The 16387-nt window shown below is 43.2% G+C and overlaps 1 protein-coding gene and 1 long non-coding RNA gene across 3 annotated transcripts in view; both read left to right on the plus strand.

Moving 5' to 3' along the window:
• STK4 (serine/threonine kinase 4) overlaps positions 1-16387 on the plus strand; it is an 89289-nt gene that overhangs the window by 59648 nt on the left and 13254 nt on the right. The window lies entirely within an intron of this gene.
• LOC146395334 (uncharacterized) lies at positions 6533-9980 on the plus strand. Its single transcript, XR_014832430.1, has 2 exons — positions 6533-9001; positions 9312-9980. It is a non-coding gene; the product is annotated as an uncharacterized LOC146395334 (long non-coding RNA).

The raw sequence follows: 16387 nt of genomic DNA on the forward strand, positions 1-16387 counted from the left end.
CATCCCTCTGAAGTTGTGTGATAATGGGTCCATCAGGATATAAAACCACTACACTGTTAATTCAGAATTAATTGGATAAAAGTAACAGCGCCTGAACAGGATTGTTTGTATTCCATGGATAGTTAAACACCATTTGGATGGCTTTTTGTGGTAGGGAAGGATAAATTTTAGCCCTGAGTTTCTCCCTGGAGGGTGACAGCAGCCTATGATTTTCTGAGATTTCATCTTAACCATTCTTTCCTAGATCAGGGCTCCAAATTGGATTGTGAAGTAGAGATTTCTTTAGGTTTTTATAAACAAGCTTTACTGAATGTTGGGACCTAGTCAAGTACTCGTTTTTGCTTTTGGCTGTACACTTTAGAAATTGGCGAGAGATGAGAATTATTGCTACCTTATTTATAATTTAAACTCGAGATTGATATAGTGGCAGAAATGTTTTATATACTCATGTTTAAATTAATACTCTCAAGGATGCATCTTAATGTTTTCTGGGAACCCAAATATCTGCAGCCTGAAACTCTGCCATTTCATAGAAACAAACACTCTCAAAACATTGTCTTTGAACTTATTGTCCATTTGTTTCAAAATGAGTTTTTTAAAAATAATGCATGTCCTTAAATATCCCAGCCCCCATTGGTTAAGCTTGACTCTAATGAAGTTCCTAGGCTCTAATTTAGTGGAAACACCTGTCTCACAGGGGCATGCGTAATCAGTGTCCTGGCAAATATTGGTAGATGCTCCAGGTAGCAGAATGTTGCCAGGTTGGTATTAAGAACTGAAGGACACCCTAGAGGCCCGGAATTCCTAATTCCTGCAATCAGAACCTGAAATTTCTTAGGTTTGGATCTCATTACAGGCAAAGCCAGATTTGGGTCCATTACTTTAATTTTGCTAAATATGAAGTCAAGAAAAGAAAAAGGAAAACAACTCCAAGTTTAGTATTACTTTTCAGCAGCCAGAAGGTTCTAAGCGTTTTAAAATGTACTTTGGTTATTAATCTAGAAAGCAGAATTTTCCATTTTCAGCTGAGATGAGTGCAAATTCCTTTTTTTATGGCTGAATCCACAGCCATGACATTGAATTGTGGTCTCAGTTACCTAGACCTGTCTTTTTTCACTCTTCGTCCTTTGAGCTGTCGGATGCCTTCTTCAGTCTTCTTTACTTTCCCTCCTCTTTTTTTTTCCCACATGGACAAGTCTTAGCAGGTCAGTCATCTGTATTCCTGGGACGTGAAATATTGAGAAGGCAGGAAAAGATTTATGCCGATTTTCTCACCCCCATCCAAAGACAGAATCTCTGGAAGGAGGCTGAACCTAGTATTTCCTTTTGTGCTTCTGAAAGGAAAGACATGACACAGGCTTTTTCTCATTCCCAGAAATGTAGTACTTACTTCCCTCCCCAGATGTGACAACCTTTACTTAAAAATCCCCGTGCTTCATCCCTCAAATGAAATACAACAGAATTGAGCATCTTTTGTCTTTGATGCCATGTTCACCCCAAGCACCGATAGTTTTGAATGGAAGGCATGTCTCTCTTTCTTCATCTCACCGTTGCAGTTCAATGCTGATGTTACCAAGATTTTGAGCTGACAGTGTAAGGAAGAAAAGGTTTGAGAAAATGATTTGGTGAGGAGAAGGCTGATTGAGGTTATTTATTGTACCGTAAAGACACAACTCATTGTGCGTATTGGTTGTTCTCCACATCCAAGTTTTGGGGCAGGAAAATATTAGATTTCACATATATTTAGAGGGTCTTTTAAGGTTGCAGTTGGGTCTAAGCAAATATATCATGCCTGTGTGTGCCAGGTGACTGCTGTTTGGGTTGAGGTGGTATATTTACCTAGGCAGTTTAGATCACTGCAATCTGTTAGATTTGTAATCCTGACTTTACTGAGTAGTTTGGGGCCAGTTTCTCCTCTCTGCCTCAGTTTCTTCACTACAGAATGGAGATACTACTACTGCCTTTAGAATAGATTTTGTGTGTGAGTGAGAATTAAGTGTGGTAACGCATGTAAAGTGCCCTCGACATAATAGGCATTTCATAAATGTTAATGTCCTTCTTTCCCTCCACCCTCCCTTTCTTTCTTGAAACGTCATCCACAAAGGAAATTTCAGCCCCCTAAGCCCCTTTCCCCAGTGATTTGCCATTGACCTTCATTGTAAAACCAGAGATATAGTCCCCCAAAAGAAAGGAATCAGAACTCTTACCAGCTGGAAATTGATTACCCCCAAAGTGGTCATGTGTATCATTGGTATTTTTATTTTTTAATTGAAAATTTTTTTTCTCTTTATAGCCGCACCTGCGGCATATGGAAGTTCCCAGGCTAGGGGTCGAATTGGAGCTGCAGCTGTCAGCCTACACCACGGCCACAGAAACGCTGGATCCTTAACCCACTGAGCAGGGCCAGGGATCAAACCCACATCTTCACAGAGACAGCGTCGGATCCTTAACCGGCTGAGCTACCACTGGGACTCTGTGTTTCACTTTTAGAACTTCCCAATGCTTTTTTGCTTTCCCTTCCTTCTCTGCTCTGTGTAGTTTTCCTTTGTACCCACCCCTCATTTCATAAACTCTTAACATTGCTGATATTTTTCGAATCTTGAAACACTCAGACCACTTCCAATTGCAGCACACATGTTTCACCAATAGATGCCGCCCTTGTGCTTCTTGTGTGCACAGCTTCCTGGGTGGAATAATTTCCTTGTGATGCAGAGAGGTTGCCAGCTGTGTAAAATTAATGATATCACTTCATCAGCCTGGAAGGTGGACATTGCGTGAAGTGAGTTTCCTTGAAAATAGGGGTACCTTGTAACATAGACCAGGAGAGTGAACATTAAATTATGTCAGAAGAGGGTTGAATGGCCTTGGCTTTAGCTGGGAGCTGGGATGAGTGACTTTTCTCTTTCAGGTTTGTGTTCTATAAAAATCAAGCATAATTCCACCTATCCCGCTTTTTCTCCAGGGTTATAGAGGAAAGATCGAATGAAATGTAGATTAGGGTTATTTGAACCTTTAGAACAGTGATAGAATTCTATTAGTAGAGAATTATAAAGCTGTTTATGTTTGGTTTTGGTTCATTGTGTCTTAGTATTATAGTTTATTTTATTATTATTTTACTTTTGATTTTACCTTTGTAAAAAAAAATTAGATCTTTGAACAATAATGGATAAGCCAGAGACAAGGCCATAGAAGCAATTAAGCCCAGACTTCTGTATGCATCTCTTTGCTCATGATAGTAAAATTATCATCACATTAGGTTAGTACAGCATTCAATATAGTTACAGGTACATTCATATTTCCCTCTCTGATTTGATGATTCTCACAGTGTACTTCTGAGGGAAGCAAGACAAAGTTTCTTCCCCCTCTTATAGTTCGAGGATCTGAAATCCAGACACCAAAAGGCAACTTTCCTACTAAAAGCCGGAGTCAAGTCTAGAACCCAGATCCCGGACTGCCTCCTGTCTCTGTTAATTCTTGGCTGTTTTCGCACATGAAAAACAAAACAAAACAAAAAGCTGGTGTGAGTTCCAGCAAGGTAGTAGGTACTTAATTAACTTTACAAAGCAGCTGAAAGACTCCTCTTTCTGAAATAACGTGTGACGGGGCTGTAGTGACCAGGAAGAGTGCTTTCAGGTTTATTGAGCCTTACTGGGAATTTTGTGACACTGGAACAGTATTTATTATTGGCCTGAATGATTTTTTTCATGTTTATTATGAACACAATGCAGATTGACAAGCTTTACATTTCATTAATTATTTACATAAGTAATTTCCCTGTTGGGACAGTGTAATTTTTACCTTCTTTTGATGTTCTTTGTTATTTACTTTGGAACCATGGGTTTTACAGTAATTGTGCTGTTGTTCAGGAAGTGTCATGCTAACTATAAAAAGGCGTTATTATTTCCAAAACACTTTGAGTTTCGACCAAATATAACCTCTGTGAAAACAAAGGTATCTTTCTCTCCTTTTTTTGTTTTCTTTTTTTTTTTTTTTCTGTCTTTTTAGGGCCACACCCACGTCATACGGAGGTTCCCAGGCTAAGGGTCTTATCGGAGCTGTAGCTGCTGGTCTACACCACAGCCACACCAGATCCAAGCCACGTCTGCACTGTGCATCACAGCTCACGGCAACACCGGGTCCTTAACCCACTGAGCCCGCATCCTCATGGTTCCTGGTCGGATTCGTTAACCACTTAGCTATGATGGGAACTCCCAAGGTAGCTCTTGTAGAGGAGTCTTAGCGACTATAGCAAACACCTGATATAGCCTCTGGTGGCGTCTGTGTCTTGGCCTGCCTTTCAGTCTCATTCACGCACTTCTTCCTGAATTTTTCCTTGAGAGAGGTGTAATACCTCTTTAATATTAGCTCTTCTGTAAATTGACTTTTCTTACCTTAATGGTAGATACTGAATAATCTCTCTCATAGTATCTCTTTAATATCACCTTTTCTGTAAATTTACTTTTCTTACTTTAGTGGTAGATACTGAATATTTTTAGTAATCTTTTAAAAATTAATGTTTAAGATTTTTATAGTTTTTAAAGGTTCCACTCCATTTATAGTTCTTACAAAATATTGGCTCTATTCCCTTTGTTGTACAATACATCCTTATAGAGGGTCTTAGACCCAAAAGTTTGTCCCTCTCACTCCAGTAACCTTCATATTGATTGCTCATTATCTTTTCTCTCCCCCCCAACTTCTTAATTTATTATTATTATTATTATGTATATGATAGAAACACTTAATGTAAGACCTACCCTCTTGGAAGATTTTAATGTCTGTACAACACAGGACTGTAAACCGTAGGCGCCGTGCAGTGGGGTAGATCGCCAAGGCTTTTTCATCTTGTGTACCTGAATTCTGTGCCCTCTGACTAATACCTCCCTGATTCCCCATTTGTCTTATTTTAAGTTTTATTGATGAGGACACTCCCTCTCTTCAAGTGGTAGATTTCGGGAAGAAATGATGAGACTAGCAGGTGCTGGGTGCTTATCATGTGCTGGGTCCCTGCAGAAGTCTCGTCCCACTTGCCTCTCACAGCATCCTGGCAACAACTGGGGTGCCCACTCATGCGACAGAGGCTCAGAGCCTCCGGGTGTGTCCCACCCACAGCACATGATCCGGGAATGATGAAGTTCACCTTTCAACTTGAATTTGCCGATGTCAAGACCATTGTTTTTCTCAGAATAACATGCTTCTGTTCTGAGCAGGGCCATACACGTGCGGATGGTGAGTGTTGATCTGATTCCGGTGCCGAATTTTCTTTCTCTGCGGTGCCCAGCACCTGGCAAATTGCCCTGGTGCACAGGTGCTCGGAATGGGTTGTTTGATTACATTGTTTGAACCCCTTGTGCCTTTTTGGAAAAACTTTCCAAATCTTTCATGTTTTCTTTCTGTAATATCCATTCATCTGTGTGTACAAGAGTATGTCAATCAGCTGGAAAAATTGATAGGTGTGAAGTTCAAGGGTTTTTCCCCCCTTCTGTGATATAAATGGTAGGAGAAACCATTGACTGGAGCAGCAGTGCTAGGAATCCCCAGGTCAGAGCTAGATAAACATGTAAGGCATCTAGCAAAGTGCCTGGCGTTCCTGCTCTATTATTAATCTGTTGATTCCTTTCAGAGTGAGAGTGTGGACTAAAGAGCCGTGGGTTGGGAATCAGATCTCGGCCCTGACAGTAACTAGCTTTGTGTCCTTGAGCAAGTTGCCTCCTCTCTCTGGGTCTCTTGTTTCTTCATCTGCTCAATAAAAGTGAGATTAAAAAGCCCTCAAGAGCCCTCAAATTCTCTCAGCTTTTGTTTGCTAATCTTTAAGACCAGGAGAAAATGCATACCTGTCGAAGGGGTGATTTGAGCCTCAAGAGATAGCCTGACTAAAGCATATAAAAGATGCTTGGCATATGTAAGATTTTCCCCTGTCCTTTTAAAATGCATGGAGGGCCGCTGGACACCCTGGAAACCAAAATGGACGCAGGAGGCAGGGTAACACACTGAGCAAGAGCCAGGCAGACCTGGCTTCAGTCCCGGCTTCACTGTGGATGAGATCTGTAACTCTCGGCAAGGCGCTTAACCTGGAAGGAAGCGCCTCATCGTATTTTCCTCAGGGTTACGGAGAAGATTACATTAGAAGAGGCTTTCGAAGTGTTTAAGAGTGCCTGATGCGCGGTCGGCATTCAGTAAATTGTACATGCGTGTGTGAGACTGAGCGGGGAGAGATGAACTGGCCGAGGAAGAGTTGAAGGCCATGTGGCGGGTCGCCCTGAACCAGAGAGGCAGGAGGCAAGCCCCAAACTCATTTCACAGTTCCTTGGTGGGCCCTGCCGTCACTCCCACTTCCTCAGTAAATGGTGTTTGCTTTGAGGTATTTATTTAATACCTAAGGTGAGCTTAATTCTCTGTGACTTTCTTGTTCCTGGGGCTTAAATATCAAAATTACTGATTCATACAGACCTTTTGTGTTTTCTCTGATGAGAGTGCTCCCCTTCTGTCCCTCCCTGGAAGCTGTAGGACCTGGAATGTTCCCACATCTATGTCCTTTTTTTTTTTTTTTTTGGTCTTTTTAAGGTTGCACCTGCAGCATATGGAAGTTCCTGGGCCAGGGGTGGAATCAGATCTACACCATAGGTTACAGCAACGCTGGGTCCTTAACCTACTGAGCTACTGAGCGAGACCAGGGATCAAACCCCTATCCTCATGGATAGTAGTCAGGTTCTTAACTCATTGAGCCACAACGGGAACTCCCCAATCTGTGTTCAAAACAGCTTTAATCCTGATGGTGCAGTTGTTAGTATAGAATAGCTCGTGTGTGTGTGTGTGTGTGTGTGTGTGTGTGTGTGTGTGTGTGAGAGAGAGAGAGAGAGAGAGAGAGAGAATGAGATAGAGAAAATGATATTGAGAGATCCAGGCAGACCAATAGAATATCTGGAGCCATCAGCTGGCAGTTCCCCTATTTGAATAGCTGAGTTCCCATCACACACATCAGATCAGGAGGTGGCCAGTTCTGGAGGAAGAGCAAATCTACTTTGTAGCCCCACTGATCCCTTCTGTTTGCTCTTTATTCAGTGCAGTCATAGTAAAGACTCTTCTAGGATTTTGTAGCCTGCAGACATCTTTTTAAAAACTTTAATTATATTCTTTTTTTAAAGAAAAGACTAGGCTCTTTATTTTGAGATAAGCATAGATTCACATGCAATTGTAAGAATATAGGAGGATTGGGGCGTCTCTGCTGCTCTGGGACACAGGTTCAATCCCTAGCCTGGCACGGTGGATTAAGGATCTGACATTGCTGCAGCTGTGGCATGGGTTACAACTTTGGCTTAGATCTGATACCTGACCTGGGAACTCCACATGCCACAGGGCAGCCAATAATAATAATAATACAGAGAGATCTTGTGTACTCTATACCCAGCTTTCCCCAGTGGTAACATCTTGCAGAATCATGGCACAGTTTCACAACCAGGATATGGACATTCATCCGTGAAGACGGAAGATGATCACCCATCTGGACAAAAGAATAATTCCCTCACCATCGAGATTCCTCCTGTTGGGTTTTATAGGTACAGCCTCCCCACCCCATCTCCTAACTGGTGGCAACCGCACTAATCTGTTCTCCACCTGATGTATCTATTTAGGAGTTTGAAAAATCTTAAGGGAGTGGTGTTCAAAATGAAGTAAAGGCAAGGAATTGGCTGTCCTCTCCCAAGTGTCCTTACCCCCAGATGTGGCAGGACCGAGCATAAAGTTATTTGCCCTGGGGAGAAGGGTTCCATTCTGGACTCAGGTGGACATTTCCCACTTTCGATGTGCTGCTGAGACTGCAGTGATAAACTACGACCATTCTAGGATTCATTTAAACCGGTTCCTTGTGGTAAAAATACTGTATATATCATCTGTCACATCATGATGTGGCAGCCCTTCCGTGTGCCAGCTCAGTTAATGAGGGCAACAGCTGCCCCAGTGTTTACTGCTGAAGGAATGCTTGACAGTGCTGCTATGAATCCAGCGCTTCATGTGACCATTTTAAGAAATAGTGCTTAAGCTCCTGCCATTTGATCACTATGTGGAGTTTTATGTAGCAGTTATACAGAAGGTCTGCCATGCGGAGGATTTCACCTTTTCTCCTTCACCCTACCTCTCGTCCCATCTCAACCTCTCGTCCCGTCTCAGTTTTGTTCTTGCGAAAGATGAAAATCCCACAGGCACGCCTGCTTCCCTGACTGCTGGCCTTCCACGCCATCCCTGGCTTCTCTTTCCCCATCTACCTCCTGTCCCGGGACCTCTTCAACAAGGTGGCACGTAGCCTCCAGGAAGCGTGTGGACTAGATGACCTTGAAGGTTTCATCCAATCCTGGGAGCCACTGGTACTGCATCACCGCAGTGCAACCGGGTACATGAGCATCACATGGTCCCAGTAAGGGGATCCTCCTAGGCAGGGGGCTGGGGCGGGGGTTGGTGCAGAGAGACCAGGCTGCAGCACAACCCTGAGAGGCTGTGAGGACCGGGGAAGGGAAAGGCAGTTTGGCCCAGGCACACATAATTTGCTTATTGAAATGGGTCTGAGCGCTCCGGTTCACCACACATTGCACCACTTCCTGTTGCCCTGTTTTAAATTTGGCTTGTTGAACCTGTGCCAGTCCCTGAAAACATCTGCATTTGTGACCTCTGATTTAAGTAATCCCCAAATCCTGAACTTTTAGGTGGCCTCTGACTTTTTAATATTAAACATTGTTTGAATGAACATCTTTGCAAAATGTATGTCCTTGGAATGATTTCCTGCAAGTAGAATGCTTGGGTCAAACTTCATAAATTTGAGATTGTGATATGGATTGTCAGATTCTCCTATCGTTTTGGTGTCTGAAATTGTCAGTTTGTGTTCTCTATCAGCAGAATTCTGACTTTTTTTTTATTGATCTCAAAAGAGTTCTTCTTATATTAAGATTGTGAACCTTTAAACGTATAAAAATATTTTGCTATTTTAAAAAAACTTTAAAATACTGTTTCATCAGTATTTTTAATATTTTTTTGTTGTTGTTTAATTTTTTGTTGTTGTTGTTGTTGTTGTTATTGCTATTTCTTGGGCCGCTCCCACGGCATATGGAGGTTCCCAGGCTAGGGGTTGAATCGGAGCTGTAGCCACCGGCCTACGCCAGAGCCACAGCAACTCGGGATCCGAGCCGTGTCTGCAACCTACACCACAGCTCACGGCAACGCCGGATCCTTAACCCACTGAGCAAGGCCAGGGACCGAACCCGCAACCTCATGGTTCCTAGTTGGATTCGTTAACCACTGCGCCACGACGGGAACTCCCTCATCAGTATTTTTAAAATGGTTTTTATTTTTTCCATTATACTCGGTGTGCAGTGTTCTGTCAGTTTTGTCCTATAGAGCAAAGTGACCCAGTCACACATAGATATATACATTCTTTTTCTCACGTAATCCTCCACCATGCTCCATCACAGTGACTAGAGTTCCCTGTGCTGTACAGCAGGATCTCATTACTTATCTGTTCAAGTATTTTTAATTTTATGTATTTTGATTTAGCAGCTTTTCCTTTGTGGTTTCTGGAATTGTATGCGCTGTTTAGAAGTTTTTCAGATCCCAACATTATACAAATATTAACCCTTACTTTGTTTTAGAATGTTTACTTTTTCTTTTTCAATATTTATTCTGTCTGGAATGTGTCCTGGTGTAAAGAATAAAGCGATTCAGCTTCATATTTTTCTAAACAGCCAGCCAATTTTTCTAACAACCAACAATTTTTAATGTACATGGTGAATTTGGAATTACCAAATCTTGATGGCTTCTAGTGTCTAAAAGTGGCTTGTTTTTACGGATAGCAAGTTTCTACTTCAAACTTTGATCTAAAATATTTTTCTGCTTTTAAAACCTCTCGAAAGGAGCTGTGAACAGAACACTGTATTGGTTTTGGCATTAACTTTAATGTATCTCAAATAAGCTGATTCTACAGAATTTGATCCAGAGCACTTCTGTGTCTTGATGCCTTTTTTTGCCAAGCAAAATTGATTATTTCTGACCAAACAGCCTTCAGTGCTGGACTGAAAAAGAGCCAGGGGGTCCTCTTAGGCTGGTTACAGGTTATGTAATTTGGCATCAGGTACAATGCTTTTTATGTTTCTCTTAAGCTCCTTTCTACTCTCTAGCTTCTGATGGTTAGTACCTCTTTTGCTGGGGACTTTATATTTGGGGGGCAAGTTGAGATCCTCTGTCCACATCCTAGTAATTGTAATTTTAAAATGTTTTTATTTTGTCTTGGCAGTTTGAGAAATAGATATCCAAGGCCTTTCTTTGACAGTGATTCCCAGCATTTTCTTATATTGTAGAATTAAATTGTGGATGGAATTTGTTGTGTTGGTATATATTATATTCACCTGCAGTGATGATTTGCTCTTTCATATTGTTTTTTTGTTGTTGTTGTTTTTTGTTTTGTTTTGTTTTTAGGGCTGCACCCATGGCATATGGAAGTTCCCAGGCTAGGAGTCGAATCAGAGCTATAGCTGTCTGTTGAGGTGAATGAAGCCTCAGCAACATAGGATCCAAGCTGTGTCTGCGACCTGCACCACAGCTCACGGCAACATGGGATCCCCAACCCACTGAGCAGGGTCAAGGATCCAACCCACATCCTCATGGTTACTAGTCGGATTTGTTACCACCACGCCACAACGGGAACTGCCCATACGGGTTTTCTTTATAAAAACTTTAATTAGAAGTGCTTTTAGCTCTTCTAGTTTGAAAACATACTTGGAACCTCAGCATCTTTGCAGATTCCTCTTTGGTAGTCATATTCTCCTAAATTCTCCTAAGTGTCCTTTTCTTGCATGCCCATGCCCATGGCATGCAGAAGTTCCTGGGCCAGGGATTGCACCTAAGCCATAGCAGTGACCCAAGCTGCTGCAGTGACAGTGCTGGATCCTAACCCACTGTGCCCCAAGGGGACTCCTTAATAGTGCCTTTTAAAGAAGATTTTAGCACTGATGCTTTTTGGTCCAATCTGCAAGTAGAAAGGCAGATTCTGCTGCTTTGGCCGAGAGGCTGAATAGGTAGTGGTTAAAACCAGCAGTCATCCTGTAAGGCTTCACGTCCCATCTTCTCCATGTGTCACATCACCTAGCTAACCTTTAGTTTCCTTATCTGTCAAATGCAGATAAAATCAAACCCACCTCATAGGGCTGTTGTGAAAACCAAATGTGATAATGCATGTAAGGCACTAAGAGCAGTGCCTGGCCAGTAGTAAACACTTAATAAATGCTATTTCTCGTCTTCTTTTTTAGTGTTGGTTTGCTCTTCTAGGCCATTGCTATGCTATTCCCCCCCCCCACCCCCTTTCAATTGTAAAAAGAATACACACCTATTATATAAAGTTTAGAAATTGAAAAGCTTAGAGAAGAAAATTTCTCCTATGGTTCTCCTATGGTTCCAGCAATAATCAGTTTACATTTTAATGTATTTGGTTCTAGATTTTTTATACTTGTATATTGTTGTAAACAGCTGAGATCATTCTGTGTGCATAATATGGCATTAGAAACATTTATAAAATGATCATTCTGATGGCCTCCTAAGAGTCCCTCACGTCTTGTTATTTTGATTGGCTTCCTCGTTCTCCTTTGATTTGGTGTTTAGTATGGGGAGCTTTTTTGGTTGGAGTTAGGTTGCTTTTAAGATCCTTCTAACTAATTAGGCCAGACTTGCTCTTCTTGTCAGTGAGAGGTTTAGGAGTTGAGGCTTTTGTGTTTGCTTTTGTGGTTGGTGTTCTGTCTGTTGAGGTGAATGAAGCCAGGATTTTAAACCTCAGATGCTACTACCCTCTCTGTCCTCTTGCCACCATCTTTCTGTCCTGGACTCACTCCCCGCTGGTTTACTTTTTAACCTTTCTTTGATGAGTTTCTCTTCGTAATCCTGTGCTGGAAGAAAGATGAATGGAGACCATGATTGGTGCCTTGGTCTCCGACCCTCTGGTGCCTTGTGAGTGCCTGGGAGCCAGCCAGGGTAAACACCAGTGGCACGTTAGTGGGTCTTTACTGGGTAACCATGCTGAGCGGTTCCTGGTGAGAAGACTGTCCTAAATTGTTCCTGACAAGGTATACTATTTTTGTTTCAGATTTCTTATTTTTCCTGTAAAGCTGGGCTTAAAGTATGTTAAGGCTGAATTCATTTGAACTTGGGAATATAATGAGATCTTGTACTTTTTACTTGCAGAAAACCAGCCAAGAACAGCAATTGGAAAAAGAAATATGTATCCAAAATTGCCAGGGAAACCTGCTGTTTAGATACGCTTTCTGAGAAACCACATGGCAGATGAATGTCGTCTTTGTCTCAAGTCACAGCGGCTTCTTTCTGCTGGGAAACCGCGCGAGCTGATGGAGGCTTGGTTTTTCACTGGGTTATTGAAACGGCACTGAGAGCTAGGCTTAAATACTGTGGCTTGTGACCCCAAAGGGTTGCTTAAAACTGTATCAGCCTGTGTGAGCTTGACACTGCTTTTCATTTCCTCTGTTTGGTTCTGAGACTGCCTTGACCCGTGGCTGCTTGGCCACCTCCTTTCAAGTTCATTCTTCGAGGCCAGTTATTCTCTGCTGTTACAATATATAGGCTGGTTCTTATCTCAGCCACGGTAAGCCAAAGCACTTGGTCCAGACAGTAGGTTTTGTGCATTTGGGTAGCAGGACTAGGAATAGTGGTAGGAAATAATTTAGACCTAGATGGCTTAGAACAGATCAGCAGTGGATCCCAGGACCCGCAGACAGGCCCTGGGAAGGGCTGTCCTGAGGTCACTTCCACCTGGCTTCATTAAAAGCACAGGTGACAAATGGCCTATGTCTTGAATTCCTGGAAGCCATCGTCTTTCTCAATTAGTTTTTCTGGCGCTGTGTCAGGAAGAAGATACAGCTTTCCAAACGGAAAGGGGCCTTAAAGAGCCTGTCTCCAGCAAGAGGCATCATCCAGAGTTTTCTTGACCACTTCTGGTCATTTCTGAGCAGGGGCGATTCCACATTTGGAAAAAAGTACATACCATTGCTTTAAACGCTCTGTCTGAAGATACTGTATATTTTTTAAAATTTCAGCCAAAATTTATTTCAAACTTCTACCCTTGTATTTATTTTGACTACTCCTCACAGAAGCTTTCCAGAAGGTTAGTTTGGATTATCTGAATTATCCATTTTGCAGATGGAGAGAGCCAGTCGGTTTTAGTCTCTACCCCCTGGCTGACTGTGTAACCTCAGAGAGAGTATGTCATTCTGCAGACCTCAAATTCCTCATCTGTAGAAGCAAGTGAACAATTATAGCTGTAAGATTTAATGATGATCAAAGGAGCTAATACACAGCAGTACTTTAGGTAGCGGCCAGCTAATAGTGGCTAATAGATGTTTTGAAAATGCGGGCTTATGTTCTTGTTCTTATTACTATAATCATTATACAACAACTTCCTTAAATCCCAGGCAACTGCAGGAGGGCTTCTGCTTATCCTTCTGTCCTACTGTTCTTTATGTTTTCTTGATTTACCAGGCATAGCAATGTTAGTATTGTAAGAAGGTGGGGTTGGGAGTTCCCATCATGGCTCAGTCGTAATGAACCCGACTAATATCCACGAGGTTGCGGGTTGGATCCCTGGCCCTGTTCACTGGATTAAGGATCTGGCATTGCCGTGAGCTGTGGTGCAGGTCGCAGATGTGGCTCAGATCTGGCGTGGCTGTGGCTGTGGCGTAGGCCAGCAGCTGCAGCTCCAATCAAACCCCTAGCCTGGGAACTTCCATATGCCACTGGTATGTCCCTAAAAAGAAAAAAAAGAAGGTGGGGTTAGTGGGTTAGTACTATAACAGTGTTTCTAGGCTCTGGAGATTTCCCTTCTTTCATAGGAGGAAGTTTCAGGAGTTTATCAGTTGTGAGAACTGGAAATTGGGAGTTAACAACCCCCCACACCCTGGCCCCTACTTATGGGGAAGCAGCTTTGCTAATAATATCATAATTGTCTCTATTTTCCAAAGATTGCTTTGTCCTCTGTAGCTCTATTATTTAAGCATATTTTTTTTTTTTCCGCTTTTTTAGGCCTGTGCCCGTGGCATATGGAGGTTCCCAGGCTAGGTGATCGAATTGGAGCTACAGGTGCCGGTCTATGCCATAGCCACAGCAACTCAGGATCCAAGCCACGTCTGCGACCTACACCACAGCTCACAACAATGCCAGATCCTTACTTAACCCACAGAGCAGGGCCAGGGCTCGAACCTGCGTACTCATGGATACTAGTCGGGCTCACTGCTGCTGAGCCACAAACGGAACTCCAGTTTTGGATTTTAAAATTTGTAGAATCTGCAGTTCCAGCTTGCTTTGCTTTCCTAGTGATTGTAGGTTTTTTTTGAAGAAACCTATCAGAAGTTTTCTAGTGTTTTTTTTTTTTTTTAAGTCATTTGAAAGAATTAAATTTTGGCTTTGTAGGTCCTTGCCATTGAGCATTAGGTTCGAATTCATAAATTTATATTACTTTTATCTACTTTCTATGGGTTTATTCTCGTTTTCTTCTTCTCTAATTAGCCAATTAAATTTCATAATTTAAAATCATCTCTCTTAGAGTTCCTGTCGTGGCTCAGTGGGTAACGAACCCAGCTAGCTCCATGAGGATGTGGATTCAATCCCTGGCCTTGCCTAGTGGTTTAAGGATGCAGCATTGCTGTGAGCTGTGGCGTAGGCTTGAATCTGGCATTGCTGTGGCTGTGGCATAGGCCAACTAGTGCAGCTCCAATTTGACCCCTAGCCTGGAAACCTCCATATGCTGTGGGTGTGGCCCCAAAAAGACAAAAAAATAAAATAAAAAAATGAATTAAATCATCTCTCCTTTGGACCATATGCACATGAGGCTGCAAAATTCCCTTTAAGTATTACTCTGTCTTCCACAATTTTTTATATGTAGTGTTTTGCTTTTACAAAGCAAATCTGACTTTACAAGTCAGATTTATTGAGGTTTAATTTATATGCCATAAAATTGGCTTACTAAATTGAGTGTGCAGGAGTTCCCTTCATGGCGCAGTGGTTAACGAATCCGATTAGGAACCATGAGGTCTCGGGTTTGATCCTGGCCTTGCTCAGTGGGTTAAGGACCCGGCGTTGCCGTGAGCTGTGGTGTGGGTCGCAGACGCGGCTCGGATCTGGCGTTCCTGCTGCTGTGGCTCTAGCGTAGGCCAGTGGCTACAGCTCCAATTGGACCCCTCGCCTGGGAACCTCCATGTGCTATGGGAACGGCCCTAGAAATGGCAAAAAGACCAAAAAAAAAAAATCAAGTGTGCAGTTTGATGAGTTGTGACAGTTGTGTAAACACAGCCACAATCAGGGATATAGAACATTTCCATCGTCCCCAAGAGTTCCCTCACACTCTGTGTCTGGTCGTGACAGTTTTGTCTTTTCTCCGATGCCATGTGGATGGAGCCATTCAGTGTGTGGGCTCCCGTGGTGGATTCTTTCATTTAGCAGGCTGTTTGAGCGTCATCGGTGTGGTTGCCTGACATTCTGGAGTTGTTCCTGTTGATTGCTGGGCAGTTTTGATCGTGTGGCTAAACCAGTTTGTTTACCTGCTCCCCGTTAGTACAGTTTCAGTGGGAGCACACGAGCAGTTTTTCTTTCTGCACTTGGGCTATAAATAAACACATGAGGCTATTCTGGTTTTGAAATTGCCTGGACATTTTTCAAATTGAATTTTTTCGTTGGGGTTTGGCATTTTGGATGTTTTTCCATTAGTGGGCAAGCACGTGCTCATGCCTGTGTTCTGCCTGGCACCCTTCTTCCCTGGAGCTGTCTGGGTCCAGTCAGGAGCTAGAAACCGCACAGTAGGTTAAACAGAGGAGGTTTCATACAAGGAATGATTCCCTGTGATGAAAGAGGAACTGTCAGATACCAGGAAACTCTGTATGGTTCCCTAGGGCTGAGGAAGAACAAGCTACCAGGGCTTTGCCCTCGGCAGAGAAGGTGGGGTGCAGCCCACGGCAGAGCAGCCTGGCCCAAAGGTTCTGGGCAAGCCAGAGACGGCCCTCTGGAGTGTAGGCAGTGCCATGGATGTGCCCAGGGGGCCAGGGTACTGGCGGGGACAGGAGAGGCCTCCAGAGCCTGCAAGTCCCATATCCACGTTGACAGGGCTGCTGAAAGATTGTAGCCAGGCTGAGGCTGTGGTCACGGAGGAGCCAGGTTCTGAGCTGTGGCTGGGGCACGCTCCCCGCGACGTCCTCGCATCCACATCGCCAGCCCAAATGCTGGACGCTCTGGGGAGCAGCCTCCTCCCCGAACCGTCCCTCCAGCCTCTGCTGGGAAAGCTTAACATCACACACACCTCAAAGCGGAAGCGCTGGACGTGCGTCTGTTTATTGCAGAGAAGGGTGCATTTGGAGCTGAG

The sequence above is a fragment of the Sus scrofa genome, chromosome 17, assembly GCF_054392235.1.
Source record: "Sus scrofa isolate SSC_HxYL_T2T_F1_AM1 chromosome 17, Sscrofa_HxYL_maternal_Yorkshire_Landrace_v2.0, whole genome shotgun sequence".
NCBI lineage: Eukaryota > Metazoa > Chordata > Mammalia > Artiodactyla > Suidae > Sus > Sus scrofa.